This window comes from Ovis aries, chromosome 22 (genome assembly GCF_016772045.2).
Source record: "Ovis aries strain OAR_USU_Benz2616 breed Rambouillet chromosome 22, ARS-UI_Ramb_v3.0, whole genome shotgun sequence".
In the NCBI taxonomy this organism is placed as follows: Eukaryota; Metazoa; Chordata; class Mammalia; order Artiodactyla; family Bovidae; genus Ovis; species Ovis aries.
The window spans coordinates 37,550,416-37,573,884 of record NC_056075.1 but is presented as its reverse complement, the minus strand read 5'-3'; the positions used below and the strand labels follow the sequence as shown (position 1 = coordinate 37,573,884).

At 42.7% G+C, this 23,469-nt stretch overlaps 1 long non-coding RNA gene across 1 annotated transcript in view; it reads right to left on the bottom strand.

Annotated features, from left to right (window-relative positions):
• Positions 1-16,208: 16,208 nt before the first annotated feature.
• The window catches only part of LOC105604311 (uncharacterized), a 28,233-nt gene continuing 20,972 nt past the window's right edge, over positions 16,209-23,469 (bottom strand). Inside the window, exon 4 of the long non-coding RNA XR_003586595.3 lies at positions 16,209-22,372. This is a non-coding gene — a long non-coding RNA (uncharacterized LOC105604311). The remainder of the gene's footprint in view (positions 22,373-23,469) is intronic.

The window sequence follows — 23,469 nt, the reverse complement described above, 5'->3', positions numbered from 1 at the left end:
TCAGCAGTTGCAGTGCACGGGCCCAATGGCGTGTGGGATCTTAGTTCCCTGACCAGGGATTGAACTCATGTCTCCTGCATTGGAAGGTGGACTGTTAACCCATGGACCACCAGGAAAGTCCCCTAGAGAGTTTTTTAAACTGCTCTGTCCAGTCTGCACCTCCAGAGAATCTGACATTCTGGTAGTCCAGAGTGATTTTTTTTTTTCAAATTCCCAGGCCATTCTAACATGCATCCAGGACTGGACACTAGGCTCTATCTCCACAAGACTTGGTGGATCACTAAGCTACATTTTTCAAATAAAAATAAGACTTTTCAATGTTCGCAGCAACTTTATTCACAATAGCCAAAAGTATAAACAATCCAAATATCCATCCGTGGATGAAAGGATAAGCAAATGTGGTGTGGATAGCCAGTGGAATATGATGCAATCATAAAAATAAAGGAAATCTTGATATATGCTACAACATAGATGACTTTTAAGACATTATATAAGTGAAAGTGTTATTCGCTCAGTCATGTCCCACTCTTTGTGACCTCATGGACTGTAGCCCACCGGGCTCCTCTGTCCATGGAATTCTCCAGGCAAGAATACTGGAGTGGGCTGCCACTCCTTTCTCCAGGGGATCTTCCCTAAGTGAAAGAAGCCATGAAAGGACAAATATTGCATAAGTGCATTTATGTGAGATTCCTGGAATAATCAAACTCATAGAGGCAGAAAGTAGATTAGAGGTTACTAAGGTCTGGGAGAGGGGAGGGAATGGGAGATTATTGTTTACTGGGTATAGCATTTTTATTTGAGATGAAAAAATTATGGAGATAGATAACTGTGATGGTGGCACAATGTTGTAAATGTGCTTAATGCTGCTGTGTTGTACACTTTAAAATGCTAAAAATTATACATTTTATATTATGTATATTTTACCAAAATTTAAAAATGAAAAAACAAAAAAATAAGCTTTGCCATTTTCACAGGGTAGAATCAATGTGTGTTATGTGAGACTGTGGATAAAAGCCTTTTGTGAGCTTAAGACGATGTGCACATTTAAGATGGTAGTAATATTCTTTAATTATTTGTTTTAATCATTTTGTTTTAATAAAAGGCTACAATATAAACAGCTGAGGAGGTTAATTAATAATGTCAAATCTAAATGAGTATAATTAATGTCATTCAGCAAAGGCCTTCACTAGACTCAAAACATATTTTCTCTTGGGGGTAATCATAGCCTGATTTTTCTAAACAGTTTCTCCTTTGGCTAGGAAGCAGGAACTCTTAGAGAAGAGAGGAAGAAATGCAAAGTCCCACATTTTTCATTTGAGACTAGATATTCATAACATAGTCTCACATGTGGTGTGTAGCATCCTCATCCGGGCCTCTGGGAAGGAGGTCTGCGATGGCCTTGCCTACAACAGACACTGGACAAATTGTAACACACAACAATCATAAAAACCAGCATTTACTGACTCTTCGCTAGATGCCAGACTTCTGATGGAAGTATGGCTAGGGGTGGTTGGAAGGATGGATGAGCAAAGAAAAAATAGGGGACTTCTCCTCCTGACAAGTCAAGAACAAACTCAGAATCCCAAAGAATTTTCTATCAGTTCTTTATGTTTAATTCAAGCCATGTAATTCAATCGAGAGAGCCTATGGCTTGGTTGGGATTTGGGCCAAATTCCCAGATGGTGAAGATGTCACTGGTCCATCAGTGAATAGACAGAATTCCCCTAGTTCCTCTCTCTCATCTCTGACCATCATTGTTTGGTTCTTTTAAACTCTTGTCTTCCCATCCTCACCTCTCATGCATCAAGACCCTGTGAAAGGAAGAGGGCAAAGTGGAGAATCCTCAGGATTGATTGCCTCTGAGCTTATGGAAAGGTCAGGCTGGAAAGAACAGTTCATGTCCCTTTCTAGAAGAGTTTATGACTTGTTCTCTGCCTTGAGGTATAAGCTAGGAAACCTAGCATTTTCCCTCCTATTATTTATATGAAGACAGTTAGCCTCCCAGAAGTACGGGGTTGGTGGGCAAATTAGGAGAGAACTGTCCCTCCATATATTATTTATTTTGATTCATTTAAATGGTACCTTGCTGATATTTCCTAAGGAATTTAATGCAGCTTGCAAATTGGATATATCATAAGGAGATAAAATAATTTAATTCAGAGAGAAAACAGGATGCATACAATGCAGGATAGAAAATACCAAAACCTGACACCATATGGGATAAAGAAAGGGATGTGGGTGGCCATGAGGAAGTGACAAGCCAAGGAGCAGCTACAAGAGTAGCAATGAGCTTGACCTGTTCTTCCCTGGGAGGAACCTGACATTCTGGGTTTCCAGCTGTATCCACAGATACATGCTTTAACCATCAGATGAGCAGGGAAAATATCCACTAATATCCTCCTGTAGAAACTGGGAGGGCGTGACTAGAACATGTGCCTGCAAGGGGGATCACCCTCTTCTACTATCTCTGGCCTGGGAGAATCTACAGCAGGCCAGATTCTCCTCAGACCAATTTCGGTTTGGGACTGACACATAGCCTGATTGGTAGTAGAGCTTCTCACAAATCCACCATCTGGCACAGCTACTCATTTTGGCTGAAAGGTCTCCTAAAGCACTCAGAACCAAGTTCCACTTGGATTTTAAGTTTATCTCACTAACCCCTCATCTCCCATCTATGTTTGGGCAACAGAACTTCCTGGAAAATTCTCTGAGGCCAACCAGCTAAAAACTGAACCCAGTAGACAAGGTTAGGATTTCAGCATCACATAGAGTGATTTTTAACTCCTCTTTTCCCATCTGCCAACTGTCTCAGGAATGTTTGCCTAGAATGTGACAGTGGGAGGGGTCACTCTTTCTATGAATCCTAACAACATTGACTGGCTACCCCGTATTCTCCAGGGTGATATTTGCTCATTCATTATTGAAGTTCAGGTTCATGAAGTTGGAGAATGAGTTTCCTACCTATGACTAAAAGTTCACATTTTTCATGACCAGTATTTGCAAAGATCAAAACCCACAATGCCAGCCTCCCCAGATTTCATCTATTCTCAATAGGCTTCATTCATGAACCATGGGAACAGGGATGGTTCAGGGAGAATTCACTACTTTATCTTCAGGACTTAGGGGAATGACTGGCAAATATATAGTAAAGATGTATGGAATAACAGAATCCAACTTAGTTCCAATTTCTGAACATCTCCACCAAAAGATTATGATGTGCAAAAAAAAAAAAAGAAAAGACAGGAACCTCTGAGGAATCGGAGAAAGTACTTTCCTAAGAAATAGGTACTGCAATAAATAGGAGAAGTTTTTAAGAATTATCTAATTTGTATTCTCAACACCATATCAAGAGCAAGTGATAATTTAAAAAGAATCAGAGATCAGGAAATGCTATTAAATGATGGGGAGCACAGTTTCTGAACTGAAAGCAACAAGTAGCAATTTTTGAATACTTCTAAAGTTTGAAGTCAATGAAATACAAAATAAGGCCAAGAAATTTTCCCAGAATAAAGAGATGCACATTTTAAAAGGAAGGATTCTTTTTAAATTATTCATCAGATTTAGTTCAGTTCAGTCGCTCAGTCGTGTTCAACTCTTTGCATCTCCATGAACCGCAGCACACCAGGCCTCCCTGTCCATCACCAACTCCCAGAGTTCACCCAAACTCATGTGCATTGAGTCAGTGATGCCATCCAGCCATCTCATCCTCTGTCGTCTCCTTCTCCTCCTGCCCCTAATCCCAACCAGCATCAGTCTTTTCCAGTGAGTCAACTCTTCACATCAGGTGGCCAACGTATTGGAGTTTCAGCTTCAACATCAGTCCTTCCAATGAACACCCAGGACTGATCTCCTTTAGGATGGACTGATTGGATCTCCTTGCAGTCCAAGGGACTCTCAAAAGCCTTCTCCAACACTACAGTTCAAAAGCATCAATTCTTTGGCACTCAACTTTCTTTATAGTCCAACTGTCACATCTATACATCACTACTAGAAAAACCATAGCCTTGACTAGACAGACCTTTGTTGACAAAGTAATGTTTCTGCTTTTGAATATGCTGTCTAGGTTGGTCATAACTTTCCTTCCAAGGAGTAAGCGTCTTTTAATTTCATGGCTGCAATCACCCTCTGCAGTGACTTTAGAGCCCCCCAAAATAAAATCAGCCACTGTTTCCACTGTTTCCCCATCTATTTGCCGTGAAGTGACGGGACCGAATGCCATGATCTTAGTTTTCTGAATGTTGAGCTTTAAGCCAACATTTTCACTCTCCTCTTTCACTTTCATCAAGAGGCTCTTTAGTTCTTTTTCACTTTCTGCCATAACGGTGGTTCATTGCATGTCTGAGGTTATTAATATTTCTCCTGGCAATCTTGATTCCAGCTTGTGCTTCTTCCAGCCCAGTGTTTCTCATGATGTACTCTGCATATAAGTTAAATAAACAAGGTGACAATATACAGCCGTGACGTACTCCTTTTCCTATTTGGAACCAGTCTGTTGTTCCATGTCCAGTTCCTGACCTGCATACAGGTTTCTCAAGAGGCAGGTCAGGAGGTCTGGTATTCCCATCTCTTTCAGAATTTACCACAGTTTATTGTGATCCACACAGTCAAAGGCTTTGGCATAGTTAGTAAAGCAGAAATAGATGTTTTCTGGAACTCTCTTGCTTTTTTGATGATCCAGTGGATGTTGGCAATTTGATCTCTGCTTCCTCTGCCTTTTCTAAAACTAGATTCAATCATCATTTATCCAGAATGTCAATGTAGATAGCCAAAAAGATGGAGATGGAAGATACAATAATATAACAAATACTAGAATAAAATTTTATAAAACTAAAAAAAAAGAAGAAGAAATAAGTCTTTAGATACAAAGGGGACACTGAAGATTGGACAATGTTAATTTAAATAGCTAATATATAGAAATATTCTGATAATCACATTTTAGTCTTAGGAAAAATACTATAATCCCACCCAAGAAAGGGAAACCCATCTGGCCTCAAAATTCTTCCCAGCAATACAAAACAAAAAGATTAAACAGCATTGGCCATTCCTTGGCGGGGGGAAGTAAGAAATAATATACAAAATTTAAAGTACTCAAATCATAGGTGCACAGCTTAATGGATTTTCAAAAAGAAACACCCATATAATAAGCAGTTGGTTAAGACCAGAATATGACAATCAGCTCAGAACCCCAGCATGTCCCAATAGCCACCCCATACCCCAAAGGGTAACCACTCTCCTGACTTCTAACACCATAGGTTCATTTAGCCTATCTCATTAATAGAATTTTACATGTATAGGTGGAGTCATTCAGTATGGAGTCTTTCATGTCTGGCTTCTTGTGTTGAGCATTATGTTTCTACTTGTATTTGTGGTTTATTCACTCTCATTGCCAAATAGTATTCCATTGTATGAATATCTTGCAATTCATCCATTCTGCTCCTGGTGGACATTTCATTAATGAAGGTTATCTTTTGGTGAACATATGTGTGAATTTCAGCTGACTGCATGCTTTCCAATGGAATTGTTGCATCATAGGAAGACATACGTTTAAAGTAAATGGATGTGGTCAAACGATTTTCTAAAGTGACTGTACCAAGGGTTCCAATTCTGCCGTGTCCTTCCGACGTGTAGTATGCTCGTCATTAATTTCAGTCATTCTGGCAAGTATGTAATTGTATCACATTGTGGTTTTAATTTGTATTTTCCTGATGACTAATAAAGTTTAGAGCCTTTCTATATGTTTTTCGGCCACTTGAATATCCTCTTTTTGAAACATCTGTTCAAGTCATTTACATATAATTCTCCTTTAATTACTCCCATTGTATCATGTCTTGATACCTCGTAGTATAAATCCACTTTTGCATTTCTTCTTCAAGATTGACTTGGCGTTTCTTGGCCTTTGAATTTCCAGATAAATTTTAGAATCAACTTGCTGACTCCACAAAGGAAAAAGAAAGCGTTCTAGAATTTGTTTGGGATGACATTCAAACTATAAAGGAATTTTGGGAGAATGCTATCTTTACAACATAGAGTCTTCCAATCAATGAACATAGTCTATCCTTCCATTTACCCAGGTCGTTTAAATTTTATGTCAGTAACATGTTGTAGTTTTCAGAGCATATGTCTTGCACACCTTTTTAAACAGCCATTCCTAGGTATGTGATTTTTTTTTTTTTTAATGTGGCATTACTACAAGAAGAGACAAATAAATCCTTGGAGGTTCTGTCCTATTCTTGAGTATTGAAAACATTTTATACCTTAATCTAAGTGTTTATACAGATGTGTACAATTGTCAAAACTAATCTGCTGCTGCTGCTAAGTCACTTCAATCGTGTCCAACTCTTTGCGACCCCATAGATGGCAGCCCATCAGGCTCCCCCATCCCTGGGATTCTCCAGGCAAGAACACTGGAGTAAGTTGCCATTTCCTTCTCCAATGCAAATCTATTTGTACTTAATTAATGTATTTTATTCATTTTCTGTAGTTTTGCTTTACTACAACAAATGGGTATAAAAAATATGTAAAAGATATGGAAGATAATGCAAAACAGAAAAAATATACTACTAATATAAGATGTAAATTACAATCAGGTATAAAAATTTTTGACAAATTAACAAAGCTTTTCTCTTTTTGATGGTATCACCAGTATAATAACCATAAGGGTGCAAGGAAGTAGGTAACTTTATGTACTGTTAGTGGAAGGATAAATTGGAATAGCCTTGCTGGAGGGCACATGGGCAAAAGACCTGAAAATATGCATGCAAGCCCACTAGAAATTTATTTTAAAAATCTGTCATGGATATAGCATGTGCTCAGACACTCAGTCATATCTGACTCTTTGTGACTCCATGGACTATAATCTGCCAGGCTTCTCTGATCATGGGATTCTCCTGGCAAGAATACTGGAGTGGGGTGACATTTCCTCCTCCAGGGGATCTTCCCAACACAGGGATCGAACCCACATCTCTGACATCGCCTGCACTGGCAGGCGTATTCTTTACTACTAGCTATCTGAGAAGCCTAGATATAGCATAAGCTATTAGGATATTCCCCAACCAAAAAAAGCTTATGATAATAACAATGAAATCTAGCTAATATTAGGGAATTAATAAACTATGATATAGAACATTGAAATAGTATCAACTATTAAAAATTATGACACACAGATAAAGTTAATGATGTAGGAAAGATTCTCAATGCAATATTCATCCCAAGAAAGCAGTCTGTAGTGGTGGTTATTCAAGAAATTCCCAATTTACGTTTTAAAATTTAAATTTATATATCTCATCAGAAAAAAAATTGTAACCATGTGAAATGATGGATGTTAACTAAACTTATTGTGGTTATCATTTCACAATATATAATATATTAAATCATTGTGTTGTACACATTAAATTTATACAATGTTATATAACAATTAGATCTCAAGAAAACTTCAGATCTAACAGTTCATCATATATAAAGTGTAAACATACACTTTATATATATATTCACATATATGTGAATTGTTTTTTATATATATAAAATTTTAAAAAAGGAATAGCAGGATACACAACTAAATGTCAGCAGTGACTATTTCTGTGAATTGAGATTGTAGGTAATATTTCCATTTCTTTTTGTGCCTTCACTTTTTGTAAATATTTAACAATGTACATGTATTCAGTTCAGTTCAGTTCAGTCACTCAGTCGTGTCCGACTCTTTGTGACACCATGAATTGCAGCATGCCAGGCCTCCCTGTCCATCACCTTTTCCCGGAGTTCACTCAGACTCACGTCCATTGAGTCGGTGATGCCATCCAGCCATCTCATCCTCGGTCGTCCCCTTCTCCTCCTGCCCCCAATCCCTCCCAGCATCAGTCTTTTCCAATGAGTCAACACTTCGCATGAGGTGGCCAAAGTATTACTCTTATACTATTAAAAACAGTATTCCGGGACTTCCTTGGTGGTCCAGTGGTTTAGACTTTGCCTTCCAAAGCAGAGGATATAAGTTCAATCCCTGATCAGGGAGCTCAGATCCCACTTGACTCAAGGCCATAACATAAAACAGAAGCAATATTGTGGCAAGTTCAGTAAGACTTAAAAAATACGGCATCCTAAGAAATTATAAGAGAAGAATAGTATGTAAAATTATATTCTATTTAAAATTTTCAATGAATAAGACTCTTTCCTTGCCAAGAAATATAAATTTGACCAAAGAAAAATTTTATTTGTAGACATAGAAAAACACCCCAATCTTTTATTGGGATCGTGGGTGATTTCTTTTTCTTCTTAATATCCATCTTTAGTTTTCAAGCTTTTTCCAGTAAATACATATTAATTGCATAATCAGAAAAAAAAAAACAAACAAGGACACAGGTGTAGTTTCCTGTGCTGCTGGACTATGGTCTTTGTGTGATACTACAGATATCTTGCAATGCTCTGGACACAAATACAGAATCATTTTCCTTACCCAAACAAGCTCAGTCCCAATGCCTACCCACAACCCCAGCAGCTTCCACACATGTAAGCTTCCCATTGAGACAGGTATTATTATTAGCATTTTTACAGGTGAGGAAACTCAAACTAGATAGATAGCATAGTCACTTATTTAAAGAGACTCAGGTAATATAAAGGGGAGGAGGAATTCGAGCCCAGATCAGCCCACGTTCAAAGCCCATGCCGTTTTTACTACGTGAGTAACTTTTATTATCATATCACAACCAAGACCACCAGATTTGTTGTAAACTCTTAAGCCACGGTGTAGAAGGCTTCCTTCAAGATAAATATGCCCCAGTTTGGAATGCACCAGCTTTATTGAAAAATATTACTGAAATCAAAGCATTTTGCACTACTTTATTCATTATTTTTATGGTACTCCAGGATTTTTGTGGGATTTGTTTTTCATTTCACTTCTGTAAGCCTGCCAATGCTTTAAAGCAGTATTTCAATTGAAGAAAAAAAAAATTTTTTTAAAGCAGGAACTCAACAATGTTTTCCATCCTTTTTTCATACAGTTTTGGGAAATTCTCCCCTCCTGCTCCACCCCTACTCCATGTCGCTCTTCCCTCATTCTCATAAAGTGTAATTATAATACTCAAGCTACTGTTTAAACATCCCCAAAGGTTCAAAGAAATTAAATCCGTGGTTGGCAACGTTTTGAAATGTTAACTGTATCACTGGCAGTTGCACCTGAGGAGTCACAAATCATTCTGATGCAAAGGCCACAGAAGCACACGCTCCATAGTCCCCTAGCAGCCAGGGACCCCCTGCTCCGTGGCCTCAAAAGATGATGAAGGGGGACTTCCCTAGTGGTCCAAAAGGTTGTGACTTCGCCTTCCAGTGTAGGGGCTGCAGGTTCGATCCCTGGTCGGGGAGATAGGATCCCACATGCCTCCTGGCCAAAGGACCAAAAGGTAAAACAAAAGCAATATTGTAACAAAATCAATAAAGATGTAAAAAAAGGACGATGAAGGGCTGCTGGGAGGTGTGTACTGGACCAGTGACGCCACTCCAGTCTCTGAAATGAACAGCCTGCTGAACTCACACGTCCCTTTCATCACACACACATGTGTTTGCAATAGTCGGCAGATACTACTGGCCCTTGAGAAGCTTACCATCTAGGTTGGGTTCTAAGCAGATAGATTTTAGAAAGCGAATTCCATTCTGCTTCTGTGGCACAATCCTGCAATACTATGGTCTCAAGCTGTGTTTCCTAGAACTTTGTGGATGGTTCATAGGTGCCCTGGGGTGGGAAGGGGGGCTGCGAGGGGGAAGGAGTTTTTGCCCACAACCCCACCCCTCACTTCAACTGCAAGGGCTCTGCTCTGATCTGTTTCATGTACTTGGATTCCCCAACAGTTTTCTTTTGGATGAGAGACAATGTGGCTTTAAAAAGAAATTTTGAAAAGAATTCTTGCTTCACTGCATTGAGACACAGCGGGATGAGAAGAGATGGTCACTGCTCGTTAGGACATTAAAAATGTGAAAGCATTTTCAATCTATAGGTGCCCAGAAAGGCTTCCTCAGTCTAAACTCCTCTCTTAACAGCTGAGGACACTGTAGACCAGAGCTAGAGAGAGAGACGCTCGGGATTACAGAGACTTCTCAACAAACGCCACAGCAAAAGTTAAGAAGGATTGGGATAGTTTTTCCATCCCAGAAAACTCAACCATAGGGTTTTATTAAGCAAATCACATTTCCAAAATGCATTTATTAGTATTTCCTTCGGGTCTGCATCTTTTCAAAACAGAAATAAGTCAGAGTAGAAACGAGAGCTAATACTATGATTGAATGGTGAAATTAACTTTGACCTTCCTGCCACTCAAGGAAAAAAAAAATAGACATCCACTCTGTTCCATAGTTCTTATTGATGAGGAAACATCAGTTCTTTTTAGTAGAGATGATCTCATGAAGAAATGTCCTTATATAAACTTACAGAGGAAAAGAGTTCTGCTCTTCTTTTGATGGCATGTACCAGTAAGTCTAAAGATAATGACTTTCCTGTCTAGGATGACTCCTTCAGACAGCTGAGGTGTTAATGAGTGTCCCCTTCCACTGCCGTAATAAGTGAAATGGTGGGTTTTGAAAACTCTTGTTTTCTCTTCTGTCGTTTCTCAGGGTTACATCTACTAACCCAAGGTTTCCATTCTGTGTAGCTTGTATTTACAAGTAAGACTAACAAACTCATAGAGGAGCAGAGGGAAAAATATATATACATATGTTTGGGGGGTGGCACTGATTACTCCATATGCCGTTTCATGATGTTATTTAACACTGTTGATTTCTGCCGTGCGTCACTCACTCCTGTGCTCAGTGAAATCCACGCTGGATCTCAGTGCATCCTTTTCACACGACATCCCTCTAAAGTGGCTCCTGGTGCTGCAGATACAGCAAAACTGAGGACTAACGTGGCTCAGAAGGCTTCCCTGCTGGCTCAGTGATGAGGAATCTGCCTGCCTGTGTTCAATCCCTGATCCAGGAAGATCCCCTGGGGAAGGAAATGGCATCCTGCTCCAGTATTATTGCCTGGGAAATCCCCTTGGGCAGAAGAGCCTGGCAGGCTACAGTCCATGGGGTCGCAAAGAGTCAGACATGACTTAGTGACTGAATAACCACAACAGCGAGGCTCAGAAGCTTGCCCTGTTTACAAGGACCTTTGGGTAAATATTCCAGCCATCTGCTGTGAGTCAGGCATCCCAAGTCCCAACACATATGGATCAAGCCCCTGCCTTCAGTGACCTCCATCTTATGACCCGAGACAGCCAGCAGTCAACAAATAAAAAAGGACAATAAACGAACAAGGAAATTGCAGACTGTGTCCCAAGCCGGAAAAGAAACAGACCAGAGGAAGCGATGGAAAGTAAGAGGGAGTGGGTAGGAGGAGCAGGGTGCTTTCCATGAGTGACCCGGGAAGGCCTCACTGAGGAGGTGACCTTTAAGCTGAACCAGAGCCTGAGTTTTCACCAGGAGGTTCAGGAGGCCTCAGGCTGCCTCCTGCCCAGTTGCTCTGACAGCCCTGGAGGTTGGCTCCACCTTCCATCGCACAGCCACTCATGCCAGGGCTCAGAGAGGTTGAGTGACTTGATCAAGACCATGCAGCCAACAGCAATGGAGCAAGATTTTAATCCAGGACCATCTGGCCCAAACCTCTGCTCTTAGCATTGACCTCTTTTGATTTGACTCAGTGACTGACATCAGTTACCAGCTCTGGCAACTCAATTTACACTGGGTCAGTTAACAACTCAGTTGTGTATCCATACTTTTTTATTCACAGTCAGTCTCATCCTAAAGAGAGTTTGAACCCCCAGGTTCTTTGTACTTGCTGGAGTTTTCCTTCACATACAGCCCTCTGCTCCATTTGGATTGGTGGTACAGAAACTCACGAGGATTCTCCCCAGGGTGCAAGTTCAGAATTCTTGAGAAATTCTCCCAGACAAGGAAAACCATGCCACCCTCCACTGGGAAAAATAGGAGAAGCTCCGCAACATGTGTTCCCCCAGGACACTGTCATCCAATCTTCAAAAGGTCCTGCACGTACCTGGAAAATCCAACCTACTTTTTCCAGGTCAAAAACTAAGCAAACAAACAAAAATCCACCCCTCTCTCTGGTGATGCAGTAAATGTGCCTGGGGAGTCAAGTGGGGCCCTGTGTGGTCTGCTCCGCTTCCCACTTCTGTTTACCTTCCGGTTGAATGTGGATGTCTGCATGGAGATGTCCCTCCACCCTTCCCAGCCCTGACTCACACAGGGTGAAAGCGGTCCAGAGTGACAGGAAAAGCTCCTTTCCAGACCTGCCGGTTGATGAAATCTATTGCAATGACCTCGACAAAGTGCAAGAAAATGGGTCACTCCCTGAACTGCCAAGTCCACTGAAAATAGGTATGTTACATCATCGCCACCCGGGACCTGACTTACTCACCCAGGTGTGCAATCTGGGGGCTCTTCTAGGTACTCTGCCAGCTGAAAAAAGAGTCTGCCATTCAGGGACTGCTTATTAGCCAAGAATAACAGCCATCACTTATTCGGTCTTCCAGGACAACGAACTCTTCTCAACCCCTTACCGTATAATCTCACTAATTCTCACAAGAGCTCTGCCAAGGGGGGAGTCAGGTGTTGTCAAAGTCACTATTTTCCAGAAAGGAAACCAAGGTGCAGAACTCCTGTACCACTTGTCTGAAGTCCGAAGGTAGAAAGGAACAGGGGCTGGATTCAAGCTTCTTACTGCTTACTGTACTGGGTCTCATCCAAAGAGATGGCTGTGCAAAGTCTTAAGAGCAGGGGTAGAGCCTGTTCTTCAAGCAAAAATCAGAACCTCATATCCAGCAGTCACTATGGATATGGACAGATGCGGAAAGATGGAAATGGTGGAGATGATATAGCAGGTGGTTTTCAGATTCCAGTTTGACTTTTATGCATGCAAAAACCCAACCATGTATTGCAAAAATAGCAGGAGGCTGGACATGGGGAGCAGAGATTAGAGATGATGTTAAAAGTCTGCAGTTATGGGGTTAAACTAGCATTGACCTCTGACATGTGCATGCCCCACCTCTGATTGCCACATCATATGCAGGGTGACAGGACTCATTTCCTCAGACCCTTGGGGGCCCTCAAGCCACATCCACCAGGAGACCTTCTGGGAGATGACATAAGTCCATCTGTGGACACTGCTGGGGCCTCTGCCTCCTGGGTTCCTGAACACCCAGCTCCCAAAGGAAATGTCTCCCCCAGGCAGCTTTTGTTATTTTGGGTGGTGAGGTGTAAGTTCAGTAAGGAGCTCTGGGTAAAAGACAAAGTTTGCTTTCCTCCAGGAAGGCAGTTTTAAGGAATTACATTTTCAAAGGTGTGCTTAGTCACTAAGTCAGGTCCAACTCGTTGCGACCCCGTGGACTGCAGCACACCAGGCTTCCCTGTCCTTCACCATGTCCTGGAGTTTACTCAGACTCATGTCCATTGAGTCGGTGATGCCATCCAACCATCTCATCTTCTGTTGCCCTCTTCTCTTGCCTTCAATCTTTCCCAGCATCAGAGTGCTTTCCAGTGAGTCAGCTCTTCCTATCAGGTGGCCAGAGTACTGGACCTTCAGCTTCAGCATCAGTCCTTCCAATGAATATTCAAAGGTAGAAACTGATTATTCTGTAGGCATTTTGTTGTCTGATAGCTCTGAAGGAGATGAGGAGGGAGGGAAAAGTGGAGAGACCCAGAGGCTCCCTCCTCACCCTACACCTGGTCCCAGGCAATCAGGAGGCTGGAGAACCTGGGCTCTGTCTCTCCCCTGCTCACTACCATCAGCAGCAGCAGCAGAGGGAAGAAGCAGGCCACCATTCTCCAGGAGACACACACCTAGACACATGTGGACATCAGCTTAGAGTCCACGTGAAAACCACGGACCCCTGGGTGCAATGGGGGACTTTGGGAATGGTCCAGCTCAGTGCTTCCCAATAGGAATGGAATGTGGGCCACACATGGCATTTTACATTTCCTAATAGCTATAGTAAAAAATTAAATAAATTCATAAAAAGGAACAGGTGAAATTAATTTTCATATATGATTGAACCTAATATATCAAAATATTATCACTTCAGTATGCAATCAATATAAAAGTTATTGAGATATTTTACATCTTTTTTTAATATACTGAGTTATTTTATTTTATACTCAAAGTTCATTGGAATTTGGACTCAGTCATGTTGCAAACGCTTAATAGCCACAATTGACCAATGGCCACCAAATAGGACAACATGGAGCATGTTGCTCCATCTGTGTTGTCTAGTGTCTTCTCCAGCAAACCCCAACCCCAATGAATCAACTAGCTCCCTTCTACCCAAGGGAAGAAGGTCATAGGGTAGCAATAATATCACCTATAGCAGGAGCCCCCCAATCTCCAGGACCTAATGCGTGATGTGGAACTGATGTAACACAATAAGTTTAATGCCCTTGAATCATCCCAAAACCACCCTTCACCCAGTCTGTGGAAAAATCATCTTCCACAAAAACGGTTCCTCGTGTCCAAAAGGTTGGGGACCACTGACCTGAGGTCACTAGAAATGCAGAACCTCAGACCCCACCCAGAACCTATGTAAATCAGAAGTCAACTGTTAACACTCTCCACAGGTAATTCTTTTGCACAAGAAACTAAGAAGCCAGTTACCTCCTCTTAAATACTTCCAGTGGCAGGGGACTCACTAGTCCATGCCCAAGGAAGCCCATGCCATCTTTCAGTTCAGTTCAGTCGCTCAGTCATGTCCAACTCTGTGACCCCATGAATTGCAGCACGCCAGGCCTCCCTGTCCAACACCAACTCCCAAAGTTCACTCAAACTCATGTCCATCGAGTCGGTGATGCCATCCAGCCATCTCATCCTCTGTCGTCCCCTTCTCCTCCTGCCCCCAATCCCTCCCAGCATCAGAGTCTTTTCCAATGAGTCAACTCTTCGCATGAGGTGGCCAGAGTACTGGCGTTTCAGCTTTAGCATCAGTCCTTCCAAAGAACACCCAGGACTGATCTCCTTCAGAATGGACTGGTTGGATCTCCTTGCAGTCCATGGGACTTTCAAGAGTCTTCTCCAACACCACAGTTCAAAAGCATTAATTTTCCGGTGCTCAGCGTTCTTCATAGTCCAACTCTCACATCCATACATGACCACTGGAAAAACTATAGCCTTGACTAGACAGACCTTTGTTGGCAAAGTAATGTCTCTGCTTTTCAATACGCTATCTAGGTTGGTCATAACTTTCCTTCCAAGGAGAAAGTGTCTTTTAATTTCATGGCTGCAATCACCATCTGCAGTGATTTGGGAGCCCCAAAAAATAAAGTCTGACACTGTTTCCACTGTTTCCCCATCTATTTCCCATGAAGTGGTGGGACCAGATGCCATGATCTTTGTTTCTGAATGTTGAGCTTTAAGCCAACTTTTTCACTCTCCTCTTTCACTTTCATCAAGAGGCTCTTGAGTTCCTCTTCACTTTCTTCCATAAGGGTGGTGTCATCTGCATATCTGAGGTTATTGAGATTTCTCCTGGCAATCTTGATTCCAGCTTGTGCTTCTTCCAGCCTAGCGTTTCTCATGATGTACTCTGCATAGAAGTTAAATAAGCAAGGTGACAGTATACAGGCTTGACGTACTCCTTTTCCTATTTGGAACCAGTCTGTTGTTCCATGTCCAGTTCTAACTGTTGCCTCCTCACCTGTATATAGGTTTTTCAAGAGGCTGGTCAGGTGGTCTGGTATTCCCATCTCTTTTAGAATTTTCCACAGTTTATTGTGATCCACACAGTCAAAGGCTTTGGCATAGTCAATAAAGCTTTAACTGGTTCTAATTATTAGAAAAGCATTTATCCTTCCTTTATTGAGTACTCTCTAGGAACTGGGCACTGTGCTCAGTCCATCACATAAATTATCTCATTTATGCCCAGTACTGTTCAGTAAGATGAGGGCTAACTTTGATTCTTTATATAGATGAGAAAACAGAGGCCCCACAAATCCAAATAACTTACCCCAGATCTCTCCGCTAATCAGTCTGTCTCAGGACCTGTTTCCTTTGCCAGGGCTTTCTTTCTCACTACACCGGGGCCTCCCTGTATCCTCTGCCTGCTCACCTGCACTCTACCTAGAGGCAGTCTAGAGCTCAGGAGACTTTTCCATCCTCAAAGTAAAGGAAGGTGTTGTTGGTACTCAAGACAGTCTTCAGTACCGTGGCTTTATATTTTTGTGGGTTTCATTTAACACCGACTTCATTCTTTTTCATTCGATATTTCTTTTATTGTGTGAATAAAACTCTGTAGGTAACTACATAATCAGGATTTCCTTTCCTCATCAAAGTTTAGAACAAGTATAGAAATGGACAACTAAGCAAATAGGCAGAAATTAATAAAAGTCATATGATGTCATTAGATATCTCAAAGGTCCCTGGTTTCCAATTTCATAAGGTACATGGTTAGAGCAATTATGTAAAGTACACACATTTTGTGAGGGACCCCAATTATACAAGGTTCACAGATGGGCCCTGCACTAGAGAAGGTATTGAACTTGCCACAAAAGACCACGAGGTAGCAAGCGTGATGCACGTGTGATCAGATAAGAAGCGGAGAGCAGTGAGCCAGCTGCGAAGGAGTTTTACTCCTTAACTATCATGGGCTGGTAAACCCTCCGAACTGGAAGAGCATTGCTTTTCATCAGTCTTTCCACTAACGGCTGGAGTTGCTTCCCAGGTGGTACTAGTGGTAAAGAACCCACCTGCCAATGCAGGAGACAGATGCGAGTTTGATCCCTGGGTCAGGAAGATCCCCTGGAGAAGGGCACAGCAACCCACTCCAGTGTTCTTGCCTAGAGAACCCCATGGACAGAGAAGAGTCAAACATGACTGAAGTGACTTAGCATGGCATAGCACAGTACAGCTAACTGCACAATAGAGACTGCACACTGATATGAAACTTATGCTATTGTTTCGGAATAAATTATATTCTGAATTCAAAAGAAAAGTCATTTGTCTTAAATAATCATGGAAATCATTGGAAGAGACACTGCAATTTAGAGGAAGGAATTTAACACTTTTTAAATGACTACCATATTCTTCAGCAGTCCAGGAAATCAAGAATCACTGTGCTTGAGAAAGAGTCGGGCATGGAACGTGTGTGTGTGTGTGTGTGTGTGTGTGTGTGTGCACATGCGTGTGTGTGTGGTTGGGGGGATGACAAATAAAAAGAGAAAGGAGGAATTAGAATCAAAGGATATCAAGTGACATTAACCAGAGACCCTATACATCAAATCTACATAAATGAAATACTTTTCTGTCTGTCTGTTTTCACAGCACATGAAACGCCTGGCTGATTTTCTCCAAATTTAGACAGTACATTTGGGGAGGCCAAACAAGATAGCTGCTATATTGCACACATGATATTCACTTAGGGAGTTTCACAGTATCCTGGAGAAATAGACAGTCATCCCCTTGAGCAGCTGATAGTATCTATCAGTTGATTTAGAAATACATCAGGACGCCACAGAGAAAATAAACAGCAGTTTCCCAAACACAAGCCCTGATGTAGAGTCCTAATGGCAGACAATCTGAATTGCAGCCCAGGATTTATGATTTAGATCCTCTGACTTGGGCATTTCTACATGGCTGCAGGCACTGGTTGATTTAAAGATGGTTAATGATTGTCCAGGGGCTTCCCACGTGGTACAGGCGTAAAGAATCTGCCTGCCAATGCAGGAGATGCAAGAGATGCAGGTTTGATCCCTGGGTTTGGAAGATCCCCTGGCATAGGAAATGGCAACCCACTTCTATATTCTTGCCTGGAAAATTCCACGGACAGAGGAGCCTGGCAAACTACAGTCCATGGGGTTGCAAAGAGTCAGTGACGACTGATTGAGTATGCATACGTGCAATCATCGTCCAGCGCAGTCTGGGGACTACAACAAGGTGCTGTAGTACTGCCGTTGGTGCCTTTGGAAGCAGCCCACACTCCACAATCTCTGGTCTTCCTTTCCTTTGTCAAATGCTCTGCGTCCATGTAAGGTGTCCTTCTGCAAGACATGGGCCCAGAGTCTCCAGGATAAGTGAGTTCCAGTCGGCAGTAAGCCATGCATCGTTAATGTGCAACAGATTCTCTGGGATAGATTCAACCTTTGTCACCATGGCTTCTTCAGGGCAGAGGACAACACTTAGCCCCCTACAGTGAGCATCCAGTACAAATCTGTCAGCTGACCTCAGTCCCGTGTGCTGAAGCTCTCCATTTATAGCACAGTAATCACAGCAGCTAACATCTATTAGAGGTTTATCTTATCCTAATCATGGCAGACCCTCTACTGACGTCACCCCATGGAACACTCCACACAAGTGATGAGAATTTGGCCATTTCTATCTTGAAAGTGTGTTAGCTGCTCAGCTGTGTTCTACTCTTTGCAACCCCAGGGACTAGAGCCTGGCAGGCTTCACTGTCCATGGAATTGTCCCAGAAAGAACACTAGAGTGGGGTGCCATTCCCTTCTCCAAGGGATCTTCCCGACCCAGGGATCGAATCCAGCTCTCCCACATTGCAGCCAGATTCTTTACTGACTGAGCCATCATCTTAGACACAAGGAAACCAAACTGCCGGAAGATTCAGTTTCATGTTCGATGCCTCCTGCCAGTAGGTGGCAGGACCAAGATTCAAACCCAGATCAGCCGAGCTCCTTGTTCGGAATAACTTCACTCTAATGGCACCCCACTCCAGTACTCTTGCCTGGAACATCCCATGGGTGGAGGAGCCTGGTAGGCTGCAGTCCATGGGGTTGCTAAGAGTTGGACATGACTGAGCGACTTCACTTTCACTTTTCACTTTCATGCGTTGGAGAAGGAAATAGCAACCCACTCCAGTGTTCTTGCCTGGAGAATCCCAGGGACGGAGGAGCCTGGTGGGCTGCCGTCTACGGGGTCACACAGAGTCGGACACGACTGAAGTGACTTAGCAGAATGCTTCATTTTAATTTTCATCCTGGGCATCCGGAAGTCCACAGTAACCCCAAATGCTCCTTCTCAAGGAGAAGGAAGAGGGAGGTACTTCTGTAGTGGGGATCGTCATCTTGGGCACCTCCTTGAGGCAGCTTCATTCAAGGACCTGTGACTTCCCTCATTCTGGAGTCTGAAAGTCATTTCAGGGGCTTGGGCCCTGTACTAGGCACTAGAGATGGATGCGACTTTGTGGTTCTAGCTATCCAAGAATCACAGGCTGGTCAGGTGTCGGAGAGGTAGGGTGGAGATGAAGAGACTTACAATGTCAGTGCAACATGGCATTGAGACAGACTTCTGAACACTGCCAAGCTGGCATCGCCAAGCTGGCACTGAACAGCGTGGGGACATTGCAGACCCCGCCCTCCAGCAGCTCACAATCTGTCTGCCCCTCAACTGCCTAGATGCTGGGTAGTCTTGAACTCGATCACAGGGTCAAGACCAAATGTGCAGGAGGCATGCAAACGGAGTGAGATCATTGCAAGCTGAGGTCATTGCCACCCTCTAGGAGATGAAAGCAAAAGCATCGCTGACAGATGCCCTGAGTGTCCCCATGACTTCTGAGTGTTTCCCTGGAGACAGTTATTTAGGGGAGTTGGGATGGTAAAGGCTGCCATGGCTACGTCTGTACAGCAGCCCTAGGCTAAGGACTCCCCACGGCTGCTTTTAAGACTCCATGGTCCCGAGTCAGTAAGAAAACCTCAGGAGAAGACCACCTCCATCAAGGGTGCATGAGGCTGGACCCCAGCGAGTGGCCCTGGGGGTTGCTGAGGTTCAGTGAGGTTGAATGAGCATCTTGAACTTGACTCTGATTTTGAATAACACAAATAAGCAAATTTAACACTCCGAAGGGTAATTTGTAGTAGAAATAGCCTGGAGCTCTTTTTCCAGGAGGACCACAAGGGCACACCCTCTTCTGAGCCCTGACCAAGGCCCAGGGGAGATCTCCCAGCCTTCTCTGAACCAGTTTTCCAAAGTACTCTGTAATTAATGCCTCCCAGAAGAGATCCTCTGCTTGTCACTGAGAAGAGAAAAATAAAGCATTCTGGCAACTGTTTTATACCTTGGGCAGGGCAGGTTCATTTCTAGCCATCTCCAATAAAGCACCATGATGTGAGTAATAATAGAGGCCCATATTTTACAAGACAGTCCGTCAAGTTCCTTCAAGCATGCTCATCACTTTTAAAATGCAGAGGCAGAGTCCACATAGAGTTTGCAGGAGACATTATTGCTATTAATAGAGCAATTTGGGCTTTTTTTTTTTTTCCCCTGTGGAATTTCTGCAACAGAATTGCTGGTTTAGTCTTTTTGGCATCTGATATTTTGTTGTTGTTCAGTCGCTCAGTTGTGTCTGATTCTTTGCAACCCATGGACTCCAGTACAACAGGCTTCCCTATCCTTCACCATCTTCCAGAGTTAGCTCAAGCTCATGTCCATTTAGTCAGTGATGCCATCCAACCGTCTTATCCTCTGTTGCCCCCTTCTTCTGCCTTCAGTTTTCCCAAGCATCAGGTTCTTTTCCAATGAGTCTGGCTCTTTGCATCAGGTGGCCAAAATAAGTGTATGGAGCCCCTTAAGTATAAACTATTTCTGTACTCCACTTTTTTGTTCACTCACCGAATATTTATTGAGCAACTACTAAATGCAAGACACTCAAAGACATGCTGGAGAAAACTGACTCTCTGTTCTCATGGAGCTGGCATTATTGTGGGGGAAACAAACGCAAATAAAATGATAAATGTTTGTTAAATATAATTTAGGATAGATGCTGAGCAAAGAATAGAAACAAGAAGTGACTAATATTAAGGGCAAGCTGTTTTATGGGCTCAAGCTCATGAAGGACCTCACTACAGAGAGAACTTTCATACTACATCTGGAAAAGAGCCAGCCTTGCAAAGAGCAGGAGATCTTTCAAGCTTGTGCAAATGTCCTGGGGCAGATGGATTATAGTTGAGTTGGAGAAGCTGAGCGAGATACAGTGGGACTGCAGTGTGGTAAGTGAGAGGGAAGGGGCTAGAGGTGGGGGTAAGGGTGGGCAAGCCAGGTGCAGCCCTCTCTGCAGAAGGATGGCCTGTCTTCTCCAATATTCTACCTGGCTTCACTGAACAACTCAACACAACAGACCAGTGCCTGACTCCTCCCCCTTGCCCCTACTTAGCACCCTAGGAGCACTATGCTCAGGCTTAAAAGGAAAAACCTACAACACAGGGAGCCCAAAACCAGGGCTCTGTGACAACCTGGAGGGGTAGGGTGGGTAGAGAGGGGGCTTCAGGAGGGAGGGGACACATGTATGCCTTTGGCCAATTCATGTTGATGTATGGCAAAAAGCATCACAATTTTGTAAAGTAACTATCTTCCAATTAAAATAAATTTTAAAAAAATTAAGGAACACCCAACACACTCTGGCCACCCTCTGCTTTGTTCCAGCAGTTTCCACAGTGAGGAAGAAGTGGCGAGTGGGTGATGGTCCCCCAGCACACAGGTTCTCCCACCCCATGGAGCCAGCCCAGGGTGGCTGCGCTCAGTATGCTGCCACAGTCGTTGATAATAATTGTTGCATTAATTGGTGCTGTCCGGACCAGACAGCACGTAAAAGATCCCACTGTGTCCAATAATTAATGTTTTTCCCTCACTGCAAACGCCATTAATAAGGGGCTCTTCCAAGAAACGAGTAATTGGCTGGTGGGGCGTCATTAGGGTATTTATAGATAAGCTTTGGTCTGGAGACGTAGAGGAAAGCTGATTATGTTTATTTAGACTCTATTATCTATCGCTAATGTGTTATCCTACGTTCCGATCGTCCCCATTCTCTAGGTCCTAATGACAGAGGGCACACGCACAATGTGATTTCAATGACCTGCAGCCCGGCCTTCTCCCGGTCGCTGGGGAGAGACGGGGACGGAGGGGGAGGCTATTCACAGGTTCTGCTAGCTCCCGCTCATCCGCTGCCGTGAACCTAGCCTTTCCGCCAAGAAATTTAGAGGCAGGCGCTCGGAAGTACCAGGAAGACAGTTTCTCCTAATTAAACCTCAGAGGAGTGGAAGTTTCTTGGGTTTGTGATTATCTGAAGGGTTTTTGAAAATGTAAATCTGGTCGGGGAAACGTTGCTTGGAAATATAGAGGTAGGGAAGAGGCAGTTTGGGTTTGAGATGCTCTCTCGGTGGTAAGGAGTGATGAAGTCTCAGCGAATGAGCAAATCTGGCAGAAATCCACATCTCAGTAGACAGGCAGACCTGCTTACAAGTGCTCCCAGGACCCGGGGAAGGGGACCTGGCAGCATGCGGGGCTCTGACTTTTCTCCATGCCTTTGATCCATTTGCTCTTTGCTAGAATTTCCAGAAGAGATTTCTTACGTTTCATGAAAAAGTATAGGTATGTGCAGCAGTAGGATGGACTTGATGCCACTGGACCCTATGATACAGTTAAAAATTATTTAAACAAAAAGTGTTATGGCACGCATGTTTTATCACAGTAAAAACGATAACTAGGAGAAGCAACAGAAATACATTTTAGAGGCAGAATATAAAAGCATAAGGAAGAATGAGGGTTCCAACTTTGCAACTGTAATGTATCTAATATTAGTTTTAGAAATAAGTGGACTTCTAAATGGTCCCCTCTGAGTATGCAATGACCACGTTTATTTTGTAAAACCATAACATTATGAATAATAATTCAAGGCAATTAATTTGTCAATGAAATGAGCTGAATTTGACACAACTGTCGAGTGTTCAATCTTACTCATTTTTACAATTTGCTGTTTCACTGCTTCTGTGGACAGTTCCTTGTCCACTCCTGGCTGTAATCTCACATAGGTTCCCTAACTTTCTCTGTGACTCTTATAAATAAAGTACCCAAGGCCATTAAATAACTTTTAAAAATTATAGTTAAGTAAGTCCTTTGAAAATCTACTTCATATATAGTAGTGTGTATATTACTAGCAGTGTAGTAGTGTGTATATAATCCTATACTCCTAATTTATTCCTCCCCCATCTTTTTTCTCCTTTGATAACCATGTTTGTTTTCTGGGTAAATCTGTTTCTGTCTTGTAAATAAGGGCATTTACCTTGTAGCACATGGAATATCTTATAATAAATTATAATCTGGAAAAGAATATATATAAATATGTATTTTAAAACTGAAATACTTGGCTGTACACCTGAAAGTAACACAATATTGTAAGCTAACTATACTTCAGTAAAGATTTTTTGAAGTGTAGCCAGATGTATATGTGCAACTGCTCTCTAAAAATTAATACATAACACATATCACCCCTGTTCCATCTCTCACTGCATTGGGCAGTGGGGAGAAAGTAGGGTTAGGAGTCTGGAACCTGGGTTCAAACTCAGACTCGGCCCATGTCACATGGTCTGTAAGAGGTAGAAAGACACCTGACCTCATCCAGCCTCAGTTTCCACACCCGTGAGATGAGGCTCCGCGCATACGCATTTGGTAGGGGCTTTCCCAGGAAGAAGTGTGAGGGTGCCTGTAGAGGCACCCACTGGGCCCTT